Here is a 7,032-nt window from a genome sequence, read left to right on the forward strand (position 1 = left end):
GGAGGTCAACAGTCGGGAGATTATGCCAGAATTTTGAGGCCATGGTAAATAACTTGCAATAAGTGGCCATTAGTGGGTTTTATGCAGGGAGTGACATAATCTGGCATTACTAATAGTATTAGCAGATCATTTAAGTATTAGCATTTGACACTGTTTTATCAGACTATAGATAATTGGGTTGTCATAATAAACCAATAAACAAATACATTTTTTAAAACTTTGATTCTATGAGAATACACTTTGTAAATTATAGCAAATGGAAGCATTTTTATCTGAAAGGCATTAGTATAGTCTCAACAATTCTTGAATCTACAGTACTATCAAGGGCTTCTCTGCCAGTTTGCGCAAGTTCTATTTTGTACATTGACTCCGTTCTTGAGTAGTAAGCAATTGGAGCCTCAGGGACAGCTGGCATTTTGTGACTAAGCAGAGTTCCAGCCCCATAAAGTGAAGCATCAGTACTTTATATTTACCAAAGTACATTAACGCAGATGCTAAAGTCAGACATTGCCCAACGTTTCAGAAAATATCTTCTTTCTGATGCATCCAATTTCTTACCTATATCCATTAGGTGATTTGGTATATCAGAAAAGGTTGCCTTTCATATAAGAAGAATTATATAAATATCTGACTGCTACACAAAAACTTGAGGTTGTTTAATTTTTGGACTAGTTGTGCTGAGAATTGCCTATACCTTACCTTAAATGTGGTGAATAAATATCAGTAGCCCAGATACAGTAGCCTGAGCAGAGGATGCTGGTGGTTCTGAATTGGCATTTCTGTTTATTTACAGACTTGATGTAACTAGTGAGAATGGGCTCCATAATTCTTTCAGCTGTTCATCCTTTATTAAGCCCCTAAGTGGGACAATTATGGTATCACATCTGGAATACTAGAAAGAAAGTTTACCGTGAAGTATTGAAATATCTCAGTGGCAACAGAAATGGGAATGCCCTTTGCTCAGTTTTCTAGTTAACTACTGCTGCCTAACAAAGTATCCTGAGAATGAAATGTTTTAAAACAACTACCTTCTTGTTATATCTCATGATTCTGTGGGTCAGGTTTTGAGTCAGGGCTCAGCTGGCTAATTCTACTGCCCCCTGTGGTGTTGCCTGGGGTGATTCAGTAATACTCATTCAGTGAGTGGTCTGGTCTCTAGGGTCTAAGACATTGTCACTCACATATTTATTGTCTTTTGGAGGGTGCCAGGAAGCTGGGTGCAGCTGGCCCCCTCTCCTACTCTATGATAAAGTTTCAGAGCCTCTCCATGTGGGCGCTCAAGCAAGGTAGTGGGCGTTCTTATAAGGCATCCCAGGGCTTTGAGAGACCAGTGTCCAGCTGCTAGTCTCTTAAAGGCAAGGCCTAGAAATGGAATAGTTCCATTTCCACTTCACTCTAGTGGTCAAAGTGGTCACAGACCAGCAAGATGCACAGGAAGGAGAACTAGACCCGAATATCTTGATGGGAGGAGTGTCAAAGAATTTTGACCCTTACAATTAGGGACAATTATTGGGGTTGCTACAGTGCCCAGATAGCATGGATAGATAGCTATCTACTGGTGACAGCACAGACACTAGAGTTGGACTGCCTGGTTTCAAATCCCAGACCTATAACTTTAGCTGTGTGACTTGGTACATTTTTTGAAAATAAATTTTATTGAGAGATAACTTATGTGTAGTAAGAAGTACTCATTTTTAGAGTTTATTTCTGTGACTTTTGACAAATTTTTATACCTGTTTAACATTTCTGTCACACTAAATGTTTCTTTGTACCCCTTTCCAGTTAATTTCCCTCAAACCAGGCAAACATTTATCTGCTATTGTTATTGATTAGGTTAGTCTCTTCTAGAGTTTTATATAAATGGAATTAAACAGCATATCTTTTGTGTCTGACTTCTTTCACTTAGCTTTTTTTTTAGATTATTTTTTATTTTTTAGACAGGGTCTTACTCTGTCACCTAAGCTAGAGTGCAGCAGTGGCACAATCTCAGCTCACTGTAGCCTCGATCTCCTGGGCTCAAGCAATCCTCAGCCTCAGCCTCTGAAGTAACTGGGATGATAGCTGCATGCTACCATGCCTGGATAATTTTTGTATTCTTTTAGAGACAGGGTCTCTCTATGTTGTCAAGGCTGGTCTCGAACTCCTGGGCTCAAGTGATTCTCCTGCCTTGGCCTCCCAAAGTGCTGGGATGACAGGTGTGAGCCACCGTGCCCAGCTTCACTGAACCCATGTTTTTGAGATTCATCCACTTGTTTTTTTCCTATTTCAATATTTCTTTTTCATTGTTAAGAATCATTTAATTTAATGAATATACCAAAATTTGTTTGTATGTTCACGTGTTGATGAACTTTTGGGTTATTTCCAGTTTGGTCTATTGTGAATAAAGTTGCTCAGAACTTTTGTATACAGGTCTTTGTGCGAACATATGTTTTTATTTCTCTTTGAAAAATACCTAGGAGTAAGAATGCCGGATGTTTTTCTTTTTTCTTTTTTAAAGACGAAGTCTCACTATGTTGCCCAGGCTGGAGTGCCTTGGCTATTCATAGGTACAGTCCCACTACTGATCAGCACAAGACTTTTGACCTGCTCCATTTCTGACCTGGGCAGGTTCACCCCTCCGTTAGGTCACCATATTAATGCTGAACTTAATATGGATACTCAATCGGCATAGCACGCTACAGCCCAGAACTTCTGGCCTCAGGTGATCCTTCTGCTTCGGCCTCCTTAGTAGCTGGGACTACAGGTGCATGCTGAGCGTTACAATGAGTATATGTTTACCTTTTCAAAAAATTGTGAAAATGTTTTCATAATGATTTTTATATTACCCCCACACCAATAATATGTGAGAGCACCATTTCTTCAACAGCATTGCCAATATTTGATATTTTCTTTTTAATTTCAAAATCTCTAATGCATATGTAGAGTATCTCATCATTTTAAGTAGCATTTCCCTGGTGACCATTAATTTGAGCATTTTTTCATATGCCCATTGACACTATCTTCTGTAAAGTGTCTGTTCAAATATTTTCTGTGCCTCAGTTTCCTCATCAGAAAAATGGGATAATAACATACATACCTCATACAGTTTTTATAAGGATCAAATAAGTTAATATGTATAAGCACTTAGAACAATTCCTGACATACAGTGTATTAGTTTTCTATTGTTGCTGTAGCAAATTATGTGAAACTTAGAGGCATAAACAACATAAATTTACTGTTTCACAGTTCTGTAGGTCAGATGTTCCTCACAGGTCTCACAGTGTTAAAACTGAAGAGCAGGCAGGGCTGCTCGTTTCTGGAGGCTCTAGGGAGAAATCTATTTCCTTTTTTCCCCAGCTTCTTGAGGGTACTCATATTTCTTGGCTCATGGCCCCTTTCCTCCATCTTCAAAGCCAACAACACTGCATCTCTCTGTGCCTTTTTTTCTGTTGTCATGTCTCCCTCTGATTCTCGTCTTCCCTCTTACTCCCTCTTCCACTTCTTTCCCCTCTTCCACTGGGTGATTGTATTGGGCCACCCAGAAAATCCATGATAACCTCTTTGTTTTAAGGTCTATTGTTTAGCAAACTTAATTCCATTTGCAACCTTAATTCTTCTTAGCTAACCAATATAATATATTCACTGATTTTAGGGACTAGGACATGGATATCTCTGACAGCAACTGTTCACCTACCATACATAGTAACTGCTATATTAGGGTTAGCTTTTCTTGGTATTATTATTATTATTATTATTATTATTATTATTATTAAAGGTCCTTAGATTTAGAGTTAAGGACTTGGACTCAAATCACGGCTTCAAAACTTACCATCTGTGTGGTCTTGGGAACGTTAATTGCTGTCTTTGAGACATGCAATTTAGTATGTTATTTGGAAATATGCAGCAAATAGATAAATCATTAGTTATCCAAAAAATCACTTTTATTTATTTATTTAGTTAGTTTTTTATTTTTCACCAGTTGTCAAATGATCCTTTATTGAAATACTTTCCTTTGTGCTTAACTGGCTGGGCATTCCACAGCACCACTGTTGATGTCATCTATGATGTCATGGGGGTGGCGGCCATCAACATTACAGCCCACAGACTGGGCAGTCCCCAGGATCTCTTTAATGGTTCCGGAGAGTTCTCTGGCTAAGGATCGGTGCCGCATCTGTCGAGCAATGTTGGTGATCTCATCAAAAGTGATATTCCCACTGTGTTTAATGTTTTTCTGTTTCTTTCTGTCTCTTGGTGGTTCCTTGAGGGCTTTGATGATCAGGGCAGAGGCAGAAGGCACCACCTCAGTCTGGGCCTGTCTATTCTGAATGGTCAGTTTCACTGTAATCCTCAGGCCCTTCCAGTCACCCGTTGCCTTGGCAATGTCATCACCAACCTTTTTCGGAGACAGACCCAGGGGGCCGATCTTGGGGGCCAGCGCAGAAGTGGCACCGACTTCACCTCCGGTGCACCTCAAGTATACGACTTTGATCTTGTTGGGGTCGAACTTCGGCGGCATGGTGGAGGCGGCTGGTGTCGGATGAACCCGGATTCGGGACAACCGAAGACAGTTGCACCTTTACCCCCCTCCGAGCCGAAAGCCGAGAGCAAAAAAATCACTTTTAAATTGAAGTCGTTGGACTGTAGAACTGGGTGTTAGTTAGAAATTGGTGGTGGGGGAGGGGGGGATAGACGGGCAGGAGTGTGATGTTTGTATTTAGCTCTATTTGTCTTAATTTTTTTGTGGTAAAATACACATAACATAAAATGTATCATTAGTGACATTCACAATGTTGTGTAAACATTACTACTGTCTTGTTCTAGAACATTTTCATTAACCCCAAAGGAAATCTCGTACTATTAAGCAGTCACTTGCCATTCCCCACTCCTCCTGGCCACTGGCAGTCACTAATCTACCTCCTGTCTAAGGATTTTCTGACTCTGGATGTTTCCTATAAATAAAATCATACAATATGTGGCCTTTTGCAACTGGCTTCTTTCACTTAGCATAATATTTTCAAAATATATCTACCCTGTAGAATGTATCAGTACTTCATTCTTTTTTAAGGCTGAGTAATATTCTGTTGTATGGATATACCATATTTTGTTTATTCTTGTATCTGTTGATGGACATTTGGGTTGTTTCCACCTTCTGGCTATCGAGTGTAGTGCTGCTGTGAATATGTGTGCACAAGTTGTTGTTTGAACACCTGCTTTACTTCTTTTGGGTATACAACCAGGAGTGGAATTCCTGGATCCTATAGTAATTCTATATTGAATCCGATGTGGACCCACCAAACCCTTCCACAGCAGTTATGCCATTTTACCTTCCCACCAGCAAGGGACATGGGTTCCAGTTTCTCCACATTCTCAGCCAGTTGTCCATTTGTCATTTAATGAAACTAAAAATGTATGGGACTTTTAATGGAACTAAAAACTCTGTATATAGTACTATGATAAATTAAAATCACTAAAATAAAACCATAAGGGGATACTAATAACAGGCATAAGGATGAAAGAAAACAGAATGTGGGGATTGGCATAGCCTTACCGGGTATATTATTTCTTATTGCTGCTGTAACAAATTACCACAAATTTAGTGGGTTAAACCCACAAAAATGTATTCTTTTATAGCTCCAGAGGTTAAATGTCCAAAGTGGGTCACACTGGGCTAAAATCAAGGCTGTGTTCCTTTCTAGAGGCTTTAGGGAGAATCCACTTCTTTGCCTTTTCTGGCTTCCAGAGGTTGCCAACATGTCTTGGCTTGTAGCCCCTTCCTCTGTATTCAAAGCCAACAGCACAGCATCTCTTCTCTCCTCTCTGACTGCTGTTTCTATCCTTAGATGTAAGGACTCTCTGACTCTGATCTTCCCTCTTATGAAGACCTGGTAGTTACATGGGCTCACCTAGATTATTGAGAACAATCTCCTCATCTCAAAATCCTTACCTTCATCACATCTGCAAAATCTCTTTTGCTGTGTAAAGTAACATATTCGTATGTTCTGGGATTCAGATATGGATGTCTTTGGAAGGCTATTATTCAGTCTACCACCCCAGGGTAACTTTACTCGTGAAGAATTCACTCATGGAGAGGTGGGCAGAAAGGGCTCTGTCACTTAGAAAGTGGCAAAGTTACCCAGTGAAGTCAAACCACCTAAGCCTTAGTTTTCTGTTCCATAAAGGGGAGGTAATAATAGTAAACATGTTATCTGTCGTGTATTTTTTTTTTTTTTTTGGTGGAAGTAAAATAAGAAAATAATGTTTACCTATGCTAACTCAAATTTCTACCAAGCAACTTTAGTGCTCTTAGAAGACTGTAGGTAAAGCTGGTAGCTGCAAATTTCAGGCATGACTTTCTTTGAAGTCTTACGTTTTATCTGAGAAACTCATGTGAATTATACATTGTAGTTAATAATAGATGTGTGTTTGTTTTACTACATAAATAATGTTTTAAGTGTCTCGCCAGCAGGAACAATACATTGATGTTCTTTATTCTTTCATGTTGCATACCCCCATCACATCTCTGATTATCTCTGTTTGAGAAATATTGTTAAATAAAAGAAAGCACATTGTAAACTATAATGAGGAATGAAAACTCATATCATCAGATTCAAACATCAAATATTAAAAGCATAGCAGTGGTCTTAGCTCCATGTAGTGAACCAAAGGAAGAATAAGGGCATTTTCCAAGAAGCGCAGCAAAACAGAACTCTGAAAACACATATGATTCCTGGAATTTGCCTTTTGTTAATACAGTATGATCTGTTCTTCAGACTATGGTGAAGTAAGTTTTTCAGTCTGACTGACTGTCAGAGAGGTGGGAAGTTTATTACCAAGGAGAAATAGGTAAAGAAGAATGAAGCCAGTGGGAGATACTGGGGTCTCTGTGTCCCCTCCCCATAATATCCATAAGCTTCTCAAACATCATTCTTTGAGGTGGCCCAGTAATGCTTCCTCAGTCTTCTTTGACAATATATGTAGCCTCAAAAAACATCACTCTGCAACACATTGCTCTCTTTTTTTTTTTTTTTTTTTTTTTTTTTTTTTTTTTTTTGG

At 39.1% G+C, this 7,032-nt stretch overlaps 1 pseudogene across 1 annotated transcript; it reads right to left on the reverse strand.

The window, feature by feature from the left end:
- Window positions 1-3,947: 3,947 nt before the first annotated feature.
- LOC112604816 lies at window positions 3,948-4,519 on the reverse strand (annotated as a pseudogene). The gene has a single exon (XR_003115285.1). The product of XR_003115285.1 is annotated as a 60S ribosomal protein L12 pseudogene (transcript).
- Between the last annotated feature and the right edge of the window lie 2,513 nt (window positions 4,520-7,032).

Source organism: Theropithecus gelada, chromosome 1 (genome assembly GCF_003255815.1).
Source record: "Theropithecus gelada isolate Dixy chromosome 1, Tgel_1.0, whole genome shotgun sequence".
Taxonomy (NCBI): Eukaryota; Metazoa; Chordata; class Mammalia; order Primates; family Cercopithecidae; genus Theropithecus; species Theropithecus gelada.